We start from the raw sequence: 18,892 nt of genomic DNA, 5'->3' as shown, positions 1-18,892 counted from the left end.
CAGTGCCAGGCTCACCAGGGGCACCGTGCCAGGCAGTGCCAGGCAGTGCCAGGCTCACCAGGGGCGCAGTGCCAGGCAATGCCACGCTCACCAGGGGCGCAGTGCCAGGCAGTGCCAGGCTCACCAGGGGCGCAGTGCCAGGCAGTGCCAGGCTCACCAGGGGCTCAGTGCCAGGCAATGCCACGCTCACCAGGGGCGCAGTGCCAGGCAGTGCCAGCACGGGGGGCTCTGGGGAGTGCTGACTCACAGCATTTACATCAGAACTGGTGCAGTAACGAAAAACATTCCAGAACATGCCCTCTGGGGCACCTCTCTCATTTTAGGCTGCATAAATTCTCCTCGCAGGTTTGCAATAAGACTTTGGTTAACTTTTGCAGGTGATTTAAAGTGTGTGTCTGAACTTTTTGCAGGTGATTTAAAGTGTTTGTCTGACAAGATTCCCTGTGCCATGTTTCCCTTGATGCTGGAATGTCCTTTGGCATTCAATAAAAACCCAGAGTGCTTATGTTAATTTGATTTTTGTAATCAAGCCACCTTAAATTGCATTTATCCCTGTGTGGTGAGTCATGCTGTAACGATGTGATTTGTAGATCAGGTCCAGCTTCTGCAGGGCATTGTGCAACCATGAGACAATTTCCTGCTCACAGACCTTGGAGGGCCAGGGAGGGAGAGTGAGGGGCAGGGGCTGCAGGGCAGGGTCAGAGCAGTGGAGACCCCTCTGCAGGGCCCTTGAGCAGAAATGAACCCCGGGTCTCAAATGTACCCGGGGTCTCAAATGTACCCGGGGTCTCCCTGCTCCGCCTTGCTGGGCTGGCACTCCTGGCCCTGGGAAGGCACAGTGAGCGGTTCTTTGCCCTCGTGTGATCTGCCCTTGGAGAAACTCTTTTTCTCTTCTCTCTGCTGACTTGTTTTGCCTAAGCACAGCTGTGCCCTTCCTTCCTGCTGCCCAGGCACCCATCTCCAGGGCACAGACCCCAGGGCTGGCTGCTTTGGGGACCCTTTGCCTTTGTTTCAGGTCACATTGTTCTTTTTCCATGATGAAGCCTTGGAAACTCATCCCATATTGTAACAGTCCCCTTTGGGTACTTTAATCCTAAATTCAGCAGTTTCATTAAATTACTCATTCTCCCCCATTTTCTTTGTGATCACCAGCCATGTCAGTCACAGCCACTCTTCAAAGAGGGAGGCTGAACTCTACATCAGATAGGACTTCTTTCTTTTTATTTATAAAGCAAAGCATGAATTCTAACAGGTCCACTAGTCATATCTATTGATTTGGTACTTAATCATATGAACACAATGAATATTCAGTGCCTGCATGATATAAAAAGAACAATCAGAATAAGCTATTAGAGGTGCTGGAATCTCATTTAAAATCTAATTAGGTCTAGAACAAAACTAGAGGAGTCCTGTCTGAGTAGGAAGAAATGGATGTGTCTATATAATGATTGAAATGCCTTCTTTTTTCATCTTCTCTTGGCATGTATTAAGAAGCTAGAATTATTTTTTTCCCCAGTTCAGGCTTGGCAAAGCATGAGTTTGGCTGGTACCCCCATGCTTTAACTCAGGTGAGAGCTGATGCCTGTGTGCTGTGTAGCTGCTCTCTCTGTGCAGAGCACAGCCACAGAGTTTGGGTGGGCAGTCCCCCCAAGCAGAAATTGTTTTATAGCTGTCCCTGCTCCCCTGCACTGACCAGCTCACAAACTCCTGAGCTTGCATTGCTATAATTGACCTCATGGTTTTCTGGGTTTTATCACTGTATCAGTCCAGTCCTTTGTGATTTTCCTCCCTTTTTAATAGCAAAACTAAGAAAAACTTCAGTTATTTATGGCTCTTTTACATAAATATCTTGTCTCAGCTTGCAGGGGTTGTCGTGCATGAAGGCAGATTCAGGCTTGGCTGGGCTGGCCAGAGCTGAGCAGGTGAATTTTCCAGTTCCCTTTAGCAGCTAGGCAGGATCTAACCCATGCTGAGGCAGGCAGAGGGCTGGGCAGGTCACCTGTGCTGAGCTGCTGCCCAGGGGCATCTGCTTTGCTGGGCATCAGCAAACTGTGCCTGGGTCTGACATTTCTGCCTGGGGTGGGCAGGGGGCTGCCCTGGCCCTGCAGAGCCTCCAGGGTGACCCCAGGGTGACAGAGCCCAGCACACCCACCCTGGGAGCACAGCCTGGCACAAGGGCTGGGCACGGTGCCCATCACCCACTCTGTGCAGGGCTCACAGGGCTGGGCACGGTGCCCATCACCCACTCTGTGCAGGGCTCACAGGGATGGGCACGGTGCCCATCATCCACTCTGTGCAGGGCTCACAGGGCTGGGCACGGTGCCCATCATTCACTCTGTGCAGGGCTCACAGGGCTGGGCACGGTGCCCATCATTCACTCTGTGCAGGGCTCACAGGGCTGGGCAGGGTGCCCATCATCCACTCTGTGCAGGGCTCACAGGGCTGGGCACGGTGCCCATCATCCACACTGTGCAGGGCTCACAGGGCAGCCAGGGCTGCCAGCCTGCCAGGGCTCTGCACCCAGGCTGGGGGGATTGGGGGCGCTGTGCCTGATGTTCTCCAGTGACACCGCTGGATTTTACCCATCCTTTATTCAGAGATTGCACCCAGGCTTTTCCTGCTGAGCCATTCCCAGCCCAGAGCACAGTCCCAGGTCCTTCAGGTACAGCTTCACTCACTCTCCAAAGGCCAGGCTGAGCGAGCCTCCTCTCCAGGGCAGCCAGGAAGGGTCAGCAAGGCTGCAGGGAGGGCTTTGCCCAGGAAGGGTGCCTGGCTTAGCAAGGCTGCAGGGAGGGCTTTGCTCAGGGTCAGCAAGGCTGCAGGGAGGGCTTTGCCCAGGAAGCTCCTGCCTGCCTGCACACACCCCATGGCAAGAGGTGGTTTCCTAGAAATCCAGCCCTGGATGCAGAAATGCCACTTCATTCATGAATTCACGTTGTGATTGCTGAGCTCTCATAGCTGGGGGAGATCTCTCTGCACTGGGAGCCTGTTCCTCCCCACCTCCAGCATTTCCTGAGGGTGCAGGAGCCACGGCAGCTCCAGGCAAGGTGCCTTCACAGCCACAGCCTGGGCCCGTGGTGCAATGGCTTCAGAGCTGCCAGCTGCACCTATCCCCCCACAAATGGCTCTCTGGAATTGTTACAGAACGTGTAAGGAGTTTTATTTACAACTATATTGCATCACATGTTAATAGGGAATTAAAGAAAGTCAGGGGAAATCATGTGCTACCCTGTATAGATCCTGGTTTGAGGGTGATGAGGAAGGTCCTGTTCAGTTTGCCTATGGTTTCATTTCTCTTTTTCTCCTGGCTGGAATGAATTAAACCTTGCAGAAATGAGCATTTGCCAGGTCTCACTTTAGACTTTTCAGGCTGCTGTGTAGGGTTCCTAATTTTTGCCTGATATGCATTACCTTCCACATCCTGTTATGGCCAGGATTTGATTTTGATTCTGTTCCATCTCATCTGAGATGAATGGGTTTAATCAGAATCTCCTACACCCACTTCATTCAATGGCAGCCCCTTAAGATGCTAAGAAACATAGCACAGTCTTGTCCTGGCAAGGAAGAGGCAAAATGAAGGGAAGAATTTTAGCTTCTAACTGGGTTTTAACCATGGAGCTCTGAGGGTTTATAAGATTTTCCAATGATAGCCTCATTTGGGCTTTGTAAATGGAAGCTGGGTGAGAAAATACAATCTGTCTGCTCTGCAATGTGCTCATTGATTTCAGCAGCTGGACTGGAATTGTTCTCACAAATCAGCTAATTGGGGTCCTTCATGAAAGGTGAGTTGAGCAGCAGTAAATCTGGCATTTGCCTGCCCAGTGGGCAGCAGCTGAGCAGACCTGGTGCTCCCTGTTAGCCAAATTCTGCCCTCCCAGCACACTGGGCTGAGTGAGTGGAGTCAGTGGGGTTTGGGGTTTGTTGGGGCTGGGGCTCTGCTCCATCTCCTGCAGGGTTTGTGGGGCTGGGCTGGGCTGGGGGCACTGTCCTGTGCCAGGGGGTGCCTCGCCCACCCTGGCAGGGCTCAGGTGCCAAACAAACACCCAGGGCTGTGAGCTCCCACAGCTGGGTCCTGCTCGTGCCTTCGCTGTGCAGCCTTCACTGGGAGGACTCTAAAGTTCATCTGGAGGTTCAAAAAATTAACATGCTTTTTCTTCTGAACTTTCAAAACCCAGCTAAAGGCTTTTAGCTGTTATCTCAAGTCTCTTCTCTCTAATGCCTTTCCAGTTTATTGATGTTGCACAAAAATCGTGGATAACCCTCTCTAATAGAAGTAATTATCAATGACTATTGAGCTTGGGAAATTTTTCTGTTAATTTTGTCTTTAGTCTTCTATTTCCTGTCAGAGATGTGAAATGGAAGCCTGCAGTTCTCTCATAACTACTGAGTCTTGTTGATTTCTTTTCCCATTTTTTAAAGATAAGCTTGTGCTTAAGTATGAGCCTTTGAAAGAGGGAAGTAAAAAGTCTCCATTAAAGTATGGTTGTGATTTTAATGCAAAAATGTCTTTGACTAAGAGAAACCCTGATTTTTGATTGAAAATTCACCACTGATTAGGCAATTTTGTTCCTCTTGATTAGAATTTGAGGTTGTCTGTGCATCTTGTCCTCACAAGGATGAGTTCTTGTTCACGTGGAGTTACAGAGATCACACTGATCATGTCCCATCCTTAGCTGCTCTGGATCCTGTTTTAACGCTTTTCAGCTGCTCAGCTGATTACAAAGGGACCATTAATGTGTGAGGGTATGAAGGGACCCCGTTGGGGAGCTCTGAGGCTGGCAGTGCCCCCAGCCCTGCCTGCCCTGCTGCAGAGCCCCTGCTGCTGTGCCCTGCAGAGGGACGGGCAGAAACCTTCCCTGTGGCTTTGCAAGGCCCCCAAAATAGCTCCAAGACATTTTATTTTTCACAGAGAGGGTCACTGCTGCTGTGAAGGCTTTCATGGTGTGGTGTTCCTGGGGCAGCCACCCACTGTCTGTGCGCCAGATTTTGGCTGTTCAGAGCTGGGTACTTTGTCCTGAAAATTTGCAGTCCAGTGGGTCTCCTCCCTCACCAGTAGTTACCTACAGTTTAATTCTTTAATTCCTTAGGATCAAAGCATCACATGGGTTGAAAGGGATCTGTGGCTTTTATTCTGTTCTGAAGCGAGCGCGTTGTTTCCTTTCATCCTCAGCGCAGCACTTTGCTGCACGCTCGTGTTCTCTAATACAGAAGTTTTCGGTTAACTCAGCTGAGAAAGTGGGTCTGGATCCCAGCGCTGCCTTTCCCTCCTTGTGTGCCCCATTTTCCCCAGGGCAGCTGGGCCAGCCCAGGCCAGTGTGATGTCCCCACTGCTGAACGGTGCCTGGCAGCAAAACCCATCCCCGTTCCTCCAGAACCTCATTAAAACCAGGTAACTCTGAGCTGCAGCACAGGGATTGCTGTTTGGGCTGCATTGCCAATTTAGCACATGTGTGAGAGGTAAAATGATTAAATAGTTTCTTGTAAGGAAATCTCTCTAACTAGAAACTTAAGTGAACATATATTGGAATTTTTTTTTTTTTATCAACGTTGTAGGCATAACTTCTTCTGATCATGTACTGCATTCCTAAGAGAGAGGACATCGATTTTTGTTTTTTGAATCACAGTTTTTTCTGTGGCTCATTATAGCTGCAATATTTTGTGTAGGTGTTTAGAGCAGAGGACTGGGAGTGCCATCGCTGCAGTATTTCAGGACATGTACTGGCTGAGCAGTGCAGCTGGAGCTCTCTGTGTTGAGAGTTAAGGGAGATTTTTTCTGTAGTAAAAGAACATGGATTATTTTGCATATTATTTTTGATTTTTATAGATGTGTTGGTGTTAATAATGGAGGTCTGACTGCTCTCAGGACTAGGTAACCAATCGTGGTGTCAGTGGGGGTTTTTCCCCCACTTCCTTTGATTAGAATTCCTCCTGGAACAGGAAGGAGCAGTGTCCTGTGTCTGCAGGCACAGCCTCGCCCCTGGAGTGTTAATGTGCTGCTCACTGCTCTTCAACATCTCCTGCCATTTCAGTTATTTTCTCAGAAAGGAAAATAAAGTTTTCACAGCTTTTCTCCCCCATTTCAAAATAGCATTTTTAAGCTAAAACTAGTTGCCAAACTCTATTTTGATCCCGGGGTTTATTTTTAAACTGGGGATCAGCACATTGAGGAATCACAATTACGTGAAGATGATGCTGATAATGCTGCTCTGCAGTTTACCCGCGGGAGTTCTCCATGTGCTGTTTGTGCTGGTGGTGTCTGAGCAGCGGCAGGAGCAGCCCCGTGGGAGCTGCACTGTGCAGGGTGACAGAGGGACGTGCCCAGGGCTGGCCAGGGGACAGGGGCTGCGCCAGCCCTGCCTTGGTGCTGCTTTGGGGCTGCAGAGAGCCAGGACGGGGTGAAACCCTGTCCCAGGTTCCTGGGGGGCTGCAGAGAGCCAGGACTGGGTGATACCCTGTCCCAGGAGCCTGGGGGGCTGCAGAGAGCCAGGACTGGGTGAAACCCTGTCCCAGGAGCCTGGGGGGCTGCAGAGAGCCTGGATGGGGTGAAACCCTGTCCCAGGTTCCTGGGGGGCTGCAGAGAGCCAGGATGGGGTCAAACCCTGTCCCAGGAGCCTGGGGGGCTGCAGAGAGCCAGGACTGGGTGAAACCCTGTCCCAAGGGCCTGGGGGCTGCAGAGAGCCAGGATGGGGTGAAACCCTGTCCCAGGAGCCTGGGGGCTGCAGAGAGCCAGGACTGGGTGAAACCCTTCCCCAGGTTCCTGGGGGGCTGCAGAGCCCCGGCTCCCTGCAGGGCCCTGTCCCACCCTGTGTGTGAGCAGCAGGAGCCGCAGAGGGGACGCTGGGCACGGGCAGCAGCAGAGTCCCCTCTCGCTGTGCTGCTGGCACAGCCAAGGGCACCTGGGGCACAGCCCAGACCCTCCCAGCGCTGCCCTGGCTCTGCACACAGCTCTGGCAGCCCTGATTTGTCTGCGAGGGTCACGCAGGGACAGCACAATTGGAGCTGCCAGGCTCAGGGTGCAAAGCTTGGCTTTCTTCAGGTTTTATTTTCGTTTGGTCTTGGTTTCTGGTTTTTTTCTGCTTTATTTTAGCGTAGATTAGGTGATTGAGGAATGGTTGGGATGCATTTGATTCTGAACTCTCAAGAGGATGCTCACCAAAGGGCTTTTGTCTTGGCCAATCCTAGATCCCAAGGCTGCTGTTGATTCCCTGCTCTGCTGTGTTCTGCTGCTCTGTCCCAGGCACAATTTAGCAAAGGAACAATCCTGCTCTGATTATGTACCAAAGCAAACAAAAGTGCAATCACAATAGTGGATTATGAGTTGTTTTTCCTTTGCTGAGGGAAGAATGTTTTTTGTCCATGCATTTCAAGGAACACTACTATTCATGAACAATTTAAAAGAGAAATATTTGATACTGCAGGGGAGTTGGTAATGACTTAATCAAAGGCAAAAAGACCTCTTTGCTCCAGCTGAATGTTCACATAGTTTAGTTCTTATTAGCATCGATTTCCCCCAAATCTTTAGCATCTGATTTATGAAAGGCAGCATAATGAATTTTAGCAATAAACAAGAATATTGAACAAGAAGACAGGGAATTCTTCCACTCCCTGGTATGGCAGTGCAGGACTCTAGGGCAGCTCTGCCTTGGCTGGCTCCCCCTTGCTCTGCAGGCACAGGGGAAACTTGTGTGCCCCCCTCTGCAGGCCAGGGGAGGGCAGAGATGCCCGGCTGGGGGGCACAGATCCCTGTGGGGCAGCCGGGCAGAGCTTCCCTCCTGTGCCCCGCTCCCCCAGCACCTGAGGAGCAGCCTGGGGGCTGCTGCCCTGCCTGGGGGTCCCTGGCACTGCCTGGGGGCTGCTGGCACTGCCTGGCACTGCCTGGGGGCTGCTGGCACTGCCTGGCATTCCTGGCACTGCCTGGGGGCTGCTGGCCCTGCCCGCCCTGGCGGTCGCAGCTGGTGCAGGCAGGAGCCTGTGCCACAGTGCCAGGCTTGATGGCAGCTGAGCGATTGCTGAGCTCCCAGCCAGTGATGTTTTTATTTAAACCAGCTGGGAGTCTCTGACATTCTCAATTACAGCTCGTTTGCACACACTCTTTGCAATTGAAATGCAGTTTGGCACCAGTGCCCCCAAGGTCTGCTCTGGGACATGCCCAAATCTCACTGCCACAGCTGTGAAGGTAGGTGGCATTTGCAGGGCTAATAGAAAAGGATCAGGGGAAAAATAAAAAAAAAATAAGCCTAAACTTTCTCCATCCCTTTTAAGCAGTGACTCAGTCACCAGCCCTTCCCACAGTTCTTCACTGATGTTCTAATTGCAGACCAGTACCAGCTCAGGCTGCCTAAAAATAAACTCCACATTTTCATTTAATTACTTGGACTGTCTGCCTCATTGCTGTGAAAATTATATAGGAGAAAATATTTACTTACAGGGTTTTCCTAAGTATGATCTCTCAGCTATCCCAAACAGGTAGGTAATGAATCTATACAGAAATATGTTAGACTACAAAAGGCAACGTGAGGGTGAATTTGGGCCAGGAGAGCTCAGAGCTCACCTGTGCCCCCTCCTTTGGCACAGGCTCTGCCTCTCCCAGGCTCCATGAACCAGGGCAGGGATTATGGGCAGTGTTTGCTCCTCTGGCACCCACTGCCTCCCCTGGCCCTGCCCTGAGCTGCAGCTCTGCCTGCCCGGGGCAGGGTGGCATTGGCAGCCTGGCATTGCTGCTCAGGCCCTGTCCTGCTGAGCCTGCTGCTGTTTCCTCTCTGTCAGAGCCTCTGGCATGTGAATTATATTGTAGGTGAGTGTCCCGTGCTGTGTGAGAGCCTCTGGCACAGTCAGTGTCTGAAGGGTTTGCAAGGATAGTTCTTGACTGCACTATTTTAATGTGAACTGGGAAGTGACTTCTTACCTTTATGCATAGTGGAATTTCAGGAAGTAAATTAGCCAAAATAAAAGAAACAGAGCTATATTTGATAAGCAAAGAGTTCACTGAATATTTTGCCCAGCTGAAAGGTTTTGGACTCAGTGATCCTTGTGGGTCCCTTCCAGTTTAGGTCATTCTCTATGTTGTTGGCAAAACCAGAAAAGCTCAGGTAGTTCTTATTTCAGCTTTATGATGAACTATCCCAATAATTGCATTTGACAGTCAAAAAATCAATAGAGACCCATGTAAGTCCTTAATGACAAAGATTGTCTGTCTGTCTGTCCTTCCAGTGCCAGCCCAGCTGCTGGGGGCTGTTCTGGCAGGAGCTGAGCCTGGAGCCCAGCCTGGCACAGCCAGGAGGAGATGCTGCCAGGCTGGGGATGCTGCCACGCCTGGGCACCATCCCAGGGTGCCACTGCCCAGTGCCCTGAGCACAGCTGCTGGAGGCCACCTCCTGCGTGGATGAAAGCCTGAAATTCCCTTTGTGGGAATTACAGACCAGACCTTCAGGTAATGCTGCCCCTGAGTGCTCAGAAATCATGGAATTGGCTAAAAATGATGCCTTTACTTTTTAATGTGAGAAGGAAAGGCTGCTGCTCTCTTACTACAATTAATTCTTTCTTTCTGCAGAAATTTATTAATAAGAAATATTTTTATGTAAAAGAAAGAAAAAGCGGGAATATTCTTGGGGCATATCCCAGTATCAGGTTCTATTGTGTAAATTGCCAAATCATGCTGAGATTTGCGTTGAAAAGCACAGGTTTAGTGACCCTAAAGGCATGGCACAGTGTGTCTGGTTTTCATGTGCAGCTCAGCAAGGCAGCAGCCTTGGGGAAGCCTGCAGAGTGGGGCTTTCAGGGGGTCTCCAGGGAGGAAGGCTCTGCACCCCTCCTGCAGCAGGGGGGTCCAGGGCAGGGGGCTCAGCCCCAATTCTGGTTCCCTGCTCTCGGCGTCTCTGCCCCTTCAGCACGGTTTGGGTGCCGGGCGCTCCTCTGCCGGGCTGAGGCTGTGCCGGGGCTGAGGCTGTGCCAGGGCTGAGGATGTGCCAGGGCTGAGGATGTGCCCCGAGGATGTGCCCTGAGCCCCGTGCTCTGCCCGTGCCCCTCCTGCCCTGCCCTGCCCTGCCCTGCCCGGGGCTGCGGAGCCGGAGAGGGGGAGCATCCCCCGGATCACCCTCCCCGGAGCATCCCCGGGGCAGGGAATCCCCGCTGGCGCTGGAACCCGGCCCCGGCCGCACCCCGGGGCTGCCCCGCGTTCCCTCGGAGCCCAGGGCCGGGCAGGAGGGAGGGAGCCTCATCCTCATCCTCATCCTCATCCTCCCCTGTCCCCGTGTGTCCCTGCCCGCCCGGGCTGTGCGGTTTGTGCCGGGCTGTGCCGGGCTGTGCCGGGCTGTGCCGTTCCGTGCGGTTTGTGCCGCTCCGGAGCCGCGGCCGCTCTGTCTGTGAGCGCTTTGATCTCGGGCGGGTTTCCCCGCGCTATTTTTAGAGGCAGCGAGGATAACCGAGGGATGTCGGTTCCCGTGCAGACGGAGAGCAGCTGCAGACGGAGAGCAGCAGCCTCAGACGCTGCTTTTCTCCAGGGGCCGAGGAGAGGAGCAGAAGGAGGAAAACAAGGCGGTCTCACCGGCGTTCCCAGCCCTTCTGCTCGCACAGAGATGGGGCCCTGAGGCCAGAGAGGGATGTTCCCCAAATACAAATTCTCTGCATAGCTGGTGATTCTCCTTGTCAGCCTGTGTGTAACTCACGGCTCTGCTGCAGCCCAGAGCCGGGACCTGCAGCTCAATTGATCTTTGCAGCACAGTGGATATGTTTATAAGGGATTGCTAATAGCCACCCTTTGATTTAAAAATAATTGCAGCATCTCTCACTTTCCCTGCTTTAAACACGTATGTGGAGGTCTCAGATTGCTCAGTTTTGATAGTGCCAACTCCTGCTTTTTGTTTCATCTTCAGAACTGAAGCAAAGCAAGGAGCAGACACAGCAACCAAGCCTTTCCTCCCCAGGGCCGAGTGTGTGTCTGCAGATTTGCACTAAGGCTGCGGGAGAACAAGAGGGAAAACATGTTTACAGGGAAGGAGAGGTTCCGAAGGGTGTGTTCTGCTCCTTCTGCCATCGCTGTTGCTGGGGAAACCAGCGCGGGGCCCTCTGTCTCTGCCTGTCTGTCTGTCTGTCTCTCCAAAAGATGCAGACAGAGATGAGGGAGCAGGGTAAGAGGATTCATCAGTCCCTGTGAATATTTATGGACAGGTCGGAAGTTAGCAAGCCCAGCTGAAATTGATGGGGATTTTCTCCATCAGCCTCAGCACTCTCAGCCTGGGGACTCCCTGAGGGTTGTCCCAGCCCTCGCTCCTTCCCCAGCACTGGCAGCCTGAACCACCCCTCTCCCAGCCCCGAGAGCACCTGGAGGCAGCTGGCACCGGCCCTGTCCCGGAGGAGAGGCTGGGATGGGATGGGGCTGAGCCGGCGCTTCCCTGGAGCTGGGCCAGGGACAGACAGACAGACACACAGAGAGATAGAGAGACAGAGAGAGCTGCCCCGGGGTCAGAGCCGCTCTGAGCAACAGCCCAGCACCATCTGCAGCACACCAAGGAGAGCCAGAGAGACCCCAGGAGCCAGGGCAGGAGGAGAGTGCTGGTAACTCCAATAATGCGGGAGCATTTCGAGCCTGGTCAGAGCCAACGCTGGGTTTTCGCAACACAAGTTTGGATTTAGAGGGTGGACTGTCTCCTGAATCCTAAACCCCATTTCCTGGTGAATTCTTAATTCTGCAAGTAGGTCATCTCCTTCGGGAGCAGTGGAGACTTGACAAGTCCAAATAATAACTCTCCTCTCTCCTCTCTTTGATGCTGGATGTCACAAAGTTGTTCCCTGCCATCCCCTTCTCATCTCCTCTCCTCAGTTCCTGCCAGACCCAGCTGAGCACACGAGCTGGTGCAGGAGAAGACGTTTCCAGGTCCCAGCAGTGTCTGTGCCAGGGTCTGTCCCCGGCTGCCAGGGTGGCAGGGGACAGCTGGAGGGTGGCCCTGGTGTGGCACCCACAGCTCCTCCCTGAGCTGCATTCCAGGGCACAAAGCCCGGACTTGCCAAGCCCTGCCTGCCAAAGCCTCAATCCCAGGGCATGTCCAGGTGTGGGAAGGGGCTCAGCAGGATGGAGGCCACGTCCAGCTGCTGGACACAGAGCCCTGCAGTGACCACAGCAGTGACCAGAGCTGGACACAGAGCCCTGCAGTGACCACAGCAGTGACCAGAGCCAGCACAGTGCCAGGACAGCCCCTCACCTCCTGTCACCCCTGTGCTTTCAGGCTCTGGCACTGAGGTTTCAGCTTCCACGAGGAGCCTGGCACAGACCTTGCCCTGATTATGGAGCCACCCCAGTGATGTTTTAAATTATGGGTGAGTTTTACATAATTCTTTTGATACGTGTTGTTATGACATGTAAAATTTTATCTTTGCAGTTGCAGTGGATTATGTAAGGTCTTTGTTTTGCATTTGTCAGGATAACTTGAACCACTGCACATTTGACAAAAGCACTTTCAGGGAGCCTGGTCCTGCCCACAAATGATAATACAGATAAACTCCATAAGCTTTAGTAAACTTGTAGTAAGTTATAAAGGCTAACAGGCAAGTCTGTGTGTCAGTGGTCCGGCTCCAAAGCCAAGCATGCAAGGAGTAGGAGAAGCCTTGTCCTGACCTGCAGCACCACTCCTGGCTGCCAGGGGTGGCTCGTTACAGGATCAAATGCTGGTTCCCCAAGGGAGCCCTGTCTCCATGATGGAGCAGCAATTCAAAAATCAGGTTTGTTATGTGCTTCAGAGTGTGGCCCCAGCTCCTGTTTGCTGTATCCTGCTCATCCTCACTGTTAGGATGAAATACTCTTTGCTCTTGCTGTTTGGGTTTTTTTCTGTGGCACTCATTACTCCAGTCGTGTTTGTTTATTCTGCATGCAAACTATTAATTAACTTGTCTCTGTGCAGCCCAGTAAGGCAGGGGAGAAACATCATCACTTTATAGATAAGGGGCAGAGGCACAGCAAGATTCAGTCAAGAATGTCAATTACTCTGGGATGTGCAGCCTCAGATGCTCAGGAGCTGATAATCCCTGAGCCCTTGGGATTTATTGCTGGCGTTGGAGATGCCCTGGGCACTGCCAGGGCAGGAGTGCAGTGGGCAGCTGCTGCCTGGCCACACTGGGCCCAAAGCACTGCCAGGGCACAGAGCAGAGCAGCAGGCAGGTGGAAGAGCAGGGAAGCAGAGAGCGCCAGAAGGGGCTGCAAAGCTCCTCTGGTCCAGGTCTCTGCCATGGCAGGGACAGCTCCCTCTGTCCCAGGTGCTCCCAGCCCTGCCCAGCCTGGCCGTGGCACTGCCAGGGATCCAGGGGCAGCTGCTCTGGGCAGGAGAAATGCAGGACAACCCTTTCCATGAAGAAGGCATTCCTAAAATCAGTCTAAACCTCCCTGGTGCAACCTGAAGCCGTTTCCTCCTGTGCTGTTACCTGGGAGAGGAGCTCTCCCCTCGGGTGGCAATGCCCTGCAGATGCCAGGAGCAGGAGCTGACCCTGCCCAGGCAGCCCAGCAGCCCATGCAGAGCTGCAGAACAGCCCAGGCAGCCCAGCAGCACAGCAGCCCATGCAGAGCTGCAGGAGAGCACAGGCAGCACAGCAGGGCTGCAGAACAGCCCAGGCAGCACTGAAGGACAGCCCAGGCAGCCCAGCAGCACAGCTGCACAGCCATGCTGGGCTCACCAGCCTCCTTGGCTTGCTTCAGGTTATCATTTGCCAGCTCCCAGCCCATAAATGAGGCCTGAGAATGGCAATGGAAACTTTCACTTGCCAAATTCCAAGAGTATTTATATAATTTAATCGATAAATTGCATTGATTTATTTGCACTAAGTAACTCCTTGAGGTCTGGATAATAGAAAAGGGTGTGCATGGTGCTGTACAAACACATCATAAATAAATGCAGCTTGCAAATCAATTGCAAGATATTAATGATTAATCTTCTCATAGTAAAATAATGTGATGTCTTTCCATTATCGATTTAAAAAAAAAAAATCTGATCTAAGAGGTTTCAGAGTCATTTATTTGAGGAAGGCTGCCCTTTAAGGCAGATCTTACACTTTGTAAAAGGTCACAGGGTTTAAATATCATGGTTCCTTACAAAGCAGCCCTCCCTGAGAGGTTTGACAGCACCTTCCTGAGAACACATCATGGTCCTGCTCCAGTGAGAGCTCGGCCACTGAGGCCAGGGCTGGTTCTTGCAGGGGATTTCACCCTCCCACCCTCCTGGGCTGCTGGAGAATGCACAGAGAGCTGTAATGGTCACCCCAAAGCCTGCTGCATTAGCACAGGTGAGGCACAGCACATTTTCCCCATCACAGCCCTGGCTGGCCATTTTCTGAGAGCAGGGAGAGAGCTGGGGACAGAATAATGGAGTTTTACTGCATTTTGTGCTGGCCTCCTGCAGGCAGGAGCCAGAGCAAGGTCTAATTCCAGGTGTGCTGAGCCCAGTGAATCTCCTGTTGAGGCAGGTGAGCCTGGGCTCTGGGCAGCCAGAGCAGAGATCAGCCCCAGTGCTGCCAACCTGGTGCCTGGGATTCCTGCTGGCATTTCATGGAGGCTCCTGCTGCCAAGGCAGATGCCTGGCTCTGTAGGCAGCCCCACTTTCAGTCAGTTTTTCACCACTTTTGAGTCATCATTAATGCCATCCCACTCATGGTTATTCCCAGGCCTACTCTCTCTCTCCCAGCACTCTCTTGCACATATACTTTTAATTTCCTTTGACCCTTCTGCTGATTAACCTTTTCCCCAGCTCCTGTCTCATCTTGCCTGGCAAGCTCCATCCAGATCTGTAATCTCTGTCATCTTCTTAAACCCCTCTGCATTTCCATGGCAGCCTTCAAGGACTGGAGATGTTTGTGCAGCTTTTAGTGAAGTTCCAGCAGCTGCCTCCTCTCCCTCTGGTTGTGGCCAGGGACTGAGTCTGGTTTGCTCTTTGATGCCATTGCTGAGCAATTCTCCTCCCTGCTCGTTCCCCTGCTGCTCAGGGGAGTGTCTGGCTCTTGGAGGATCTTCCACGAGCAAGGCTGGAGGGTTTCCATCTCCTCAGCCTGTGCCAGTTCCCTGCCTTGCCAGGGGATTGCTGTGAGCTCTGAGCCTGCTGCCCAGCTCAGGGGCTCCTGGAGCCTGCTGCTGCTGCCCTGTCCCCAGCAGCTCCCTCCTTCCCTCAGCCTGTTAGCCAGGGACCTTCATATACAGACAGGACCTGCTGGATTCAGCATATCTATCTATCTGTCTGTCTGTCTATCTGTCTGTCTATCTATCTATCTATCTATCTATCTATCTATCTATCTATCTATCTATCTATCTATCTATCTATCTATCTATCTATCTATCTATCTATCTCTATCTGTGTCTATCTCTACCTGTGTCTATCTCTATCTGTGTCTATCTATATCTATCTATCTGTCTGTCTATCTATCTATCTATCTAACCTCTGTGTCTATCTATATCCATCTCTGTCTGTGTATCTATCTCTATCTGTGTATCTATCTATCTATCTATCTATCTATCTATCTATCTATCTATCTATCTATATCTATCTATCTATCTATCTATCTATCTATCTATCTATCTATCTATCTATCTATCATCTATATCTATCTATCTATCTATCTATCTATCTATCTATCTATCTATCTATCTATCTATCTATATCTATCTGTCTGTCTATCTATCTATCCATCTAACCTCTGTGTCTATCTATATCCATCTCTGTCTGTGTATCTATCTCTATCTATCTATCTATCTATCTATCTATCTATCTATCTATCTATCTATCTATCTATCTACAATCTGTGCATGTGTTTATGTGTGTCTATATCTTCTGTGCATATTTGTGTGTGTCTGTGTGTGTATTTAGCAGATTTCAGTGTGCTTAACACATTTTCCTCCTCAGCAGAGCTGAAACCCTGAGTGGGCTGCTGCCTGTCTGATGGAAGGGTTGTGCCTGTGCTGGAAATGGAAGGATGTGTGTGATGGAAGGGCTCTCCCTTTGCTGAGAATGGAAGGGCTCTCCCTTTGCTGCTGCTCTGGAGCTGGCAAGAGCAGCACCCATAATCCTGAATGCTCCAGGATTTCCTTGGCTCTTTGCTTTGCTCTGTCCACCCCAATTATTGTGAATGTGACATGTGCTGATTGAAACTCCCTAGAAAAATCTCATTATGTTATCTAATGCAAAACCTTTGGGGTTAATGTAAAATAATTTCACCAGCTCTGTGGCAGGTGGGTTCTCAAGTGTTGCCACTACTTCCAAATGCAGTAATTGTTCTTTTAAATTAAGAAAGTAAAAAAACCCCACACCTTTAAACAGCAATGAAAGTTCTGCTTTTGTTTAACAACAAAAGAAGTTTAATTTTTAAAGATTACTCTATATTATTACCTTGCTTAATTATCAGATGGAATGGTTGGATGAGCAGACAATTAAAACAAGGAGAAGCTCAGAAGGAAAAGTTCATCAGTATATTAGAGAGACAATGGGGGAAAGTAAAACTATTTCAAGTACCATTTGAAGGAACCCATTTGGGAAGAAACCAGGATTAATTAAGTTTTGAAGCAGTTGATTTTGTTATCTAAAATATTTCCTAGATTAACTGTTACACAGTCATGCACGAGGCAATGTCCAAGGTTCTTCAGCAGCAGAGGGAGATGCTGGTGCAGATAAAGGCTCTTCAAGGCAGCAGGGAGCTCCATCCTGAGCAGGGTCTGTGGTGAGTTCTGGGGCTCTCTGGGGTCCCTGAGCTCTGAGCAGGGCTCTGGGCTGTGCCCTGTGTGCCCCCCTGTGCCTGTGTGCCCTGTGTGCCCCCTGTGCCCTGTGTGCCCTCCTGTGCCTGTGTGCCCCCCTGTGTGCCCTCCTGTGCCCTGTGTGCCCTCCTGTGCCCTGTGTGCCCCCCTGTGTGCTCCCCTGTGTGCCTCCTGTGCCCGTGCCAGGCTGCAGCTCTGCCTGCTGCCCTGCCTGTGCCGCTGCTGCAGCTCCCCGTGCCCAATGTGCCCCTGCCCAGCCCTGGCCTGCAGCTCCTCTGCCTTCCCTTCCCTGGCCTTGCCTTGTCCCCCAGGAGAGGGAAATCCCTCCCTGGTGCTCTGACACGGCTGTGCTGGGACCTGTGACCCTGTCCTGGGTATGAGACAGCTCAGGGAGGGTGTGACAGCCAGGGCTGAGCCTGGCACATGAGAGCACCATCCTGCCCTCCAGCTGCTGCATTTGGGGCAGTCTGGCCAAACAGAACTGGGGAAAAACCAGGCCTACGAGTGCTTGAAAGTAATTTTCCATACGTGGTATAAAAGACTCTTAAATTTCAAATCATTAATAATGATCTTTGAAGGGAACCCTGGAAGCTGTCTCCTAATTCCTGATGAAATAGAATAATTTATTACATCAATTTTTCTGATTAATGTAAAATGTGTTTCAAATTTGGGTTTTCCTTTAATATTTCAACGTTTCCTTGAGAGGAGCTGCAGAAGGTGACTGAGTGTCCCCCAGACTGATGTGGTGTGTCCTCAAAGCAGGGTGAGATCTGCCACTGGAGCTGGGCAGCAATAAAACCATTGTACAGCAGCAAACCCAGCTCATTTCAGGACCTGCTCTCCAGAAGGCATGAACAGCTCTGCTCACTCATGCCTGGGGAGAGAGTGTCTTAAAATCTTACTCCATGAACTGGAAATTTTTTGTTGTCAAGGACATGTCCCCAGAAATTTCTGAAAAAAGGCCAAGGCTGGAGTCACTCGGGGTAAATTGCATGGCAATTTATCTTTTCCCTAAAAAATGAATTTATTTTAAATAGGCTTTCTACTGCACTTATATGTAATTTTTGTCTTGGTATTACATCCAGGAGGAAAGTGAGCTGCAGCATTTAGAGCAGCCATTCTCTGGGCTGGTAAAACATCTCACTTTGTGCTGAGGCCACAGAAACTGGAACACCCATCGTGGCTGCTCTCGGGCTGACCACTCCAGCTGCCCTCTCTGGTTCAGGAGGACAGGGAAAGGAGAATTTTAATCCTGAGGGTCTCTGTCCCAGGGAAAGGTAAGCCATGGTGTGGTACTGCTGCTGCTGGAGCAGAGAGCCCTTATAAAGTCTGCAGTGCTAAAAACCAGAGCCAAGACAGGAGAGTTTGTTTAAGAGAGAATCATTTATTAGAAGATAGGAGGTTGTTACGTACAGATTCTGTCCTGCAAAAGTGTCCTGGTCAAGGATATGTCAGGGAGAACAAACCCCATGGAGCTGGCCCTGCTCTCACACAGAGATACTCAGACACAGCAGAGCTCTGCCAGGCCTGGCTGCCCCTGGGCTCAGCTGGGAGAGCCTGGGCACCACAGCACGCCTGGGTGTGCCACAGCATCCCTGGGTGTGCCACAGCGTCCCTGGGTGTGCCACAGCATCCCTGGGTGTGCCACAGCACCCCTGGGTGTGCCACAGCCTCCCTGGGTGTGCCACAGCATCCCTGGGTGTGCCACAGCACCCCTGGGTGTTCCACAGCACCCCTGGGTGTGCCACAGCGTCCCTGAGCTAGCAGGAGGGTTTGCAGGGGGCTGGGGCTGCAGGAGGGGCTGCAGGAGGGGCTGGGGGTGCAGGGGGGCTGCAGGGGCTCTGCTCCTCCCTGGGCTCCCCTGGGCACAGCCCAGGCTGGCACTTGGCAGTGAGCTGCTTCCATCGTGCCAGCGAGGGACGGGCTGAGCAAGAGGCCACGGAGACACAACCATGCTGAGGTAGCATGAGGAAAATCACACTGAGAAGCCACAAAGGTCTCTGTGCTACAGAGAGGGCTCTCCCCTCTCTGGCCCAGCCCCAAAGCAGGCCAGCAGCAGGGGCAGAGGAGGCAGCTGTGCCAGGGGCTGCCAAGGCAGCAGGGAGGGCTGTGCTCCTGCCTGCAGGGCTCCCCTGCTCTGGCCTGGGCAGGGTTTCTGTGCCAGCCCTGCGTGCT

General features: G+C 51.8%; 1 long non-coding RNA gene across 2 annotated transcripts; it reads left to right on the top strand.

Annotated features, from left to right (window-relative positions):
* The first annotated feature begins 9,194 nt into the window (after positions 1 to 9,194).
* LOC135447783 (uncharacterized) lies at positions 9,195 to 17,985 on the top strand. Of its 2 annotated transcripts, XR_010440316.1 has the most exons (4): positions 9,195 to 9,430; positions 12,222 to 12,312; positions 16,562 to 16,683; positions 17,803 to 17,985. It is a non-coding gene; the product is annotated as an uncharacterized LOC135447783 (long non-coding RNA). The 2 variants fall into 2 exon arrangements; XR_010440315.1 differs by lacking the exon at positions 9,195 to 9,430 and having other exon boundaries at positions 11,669 to 12,312.
* Positions 17,986 to 18,892: the final 907 nt, after the last annotated feature.

This window comes from Zonotrichia leucophrys, chromosome 4A (genome assembly GCF_028769735.1).
Source record: "Zonotrichia leucophrys gambelii isolate GWCS_2022_RI chromosome 4A, RI_Zleu_2.0, whole genome shotgun sequence".
Classification (NCBI taxonomy): domain Eukaryota; kingdom Metazoa; phylum Chordata; class Aves; order Passeriformes; family Passerellidae; genus Zonotrichia; species Zonotrichia leucophrys.
This window is presented reverse-complemented; position numbering and strand designations above follow the sequence as displayed.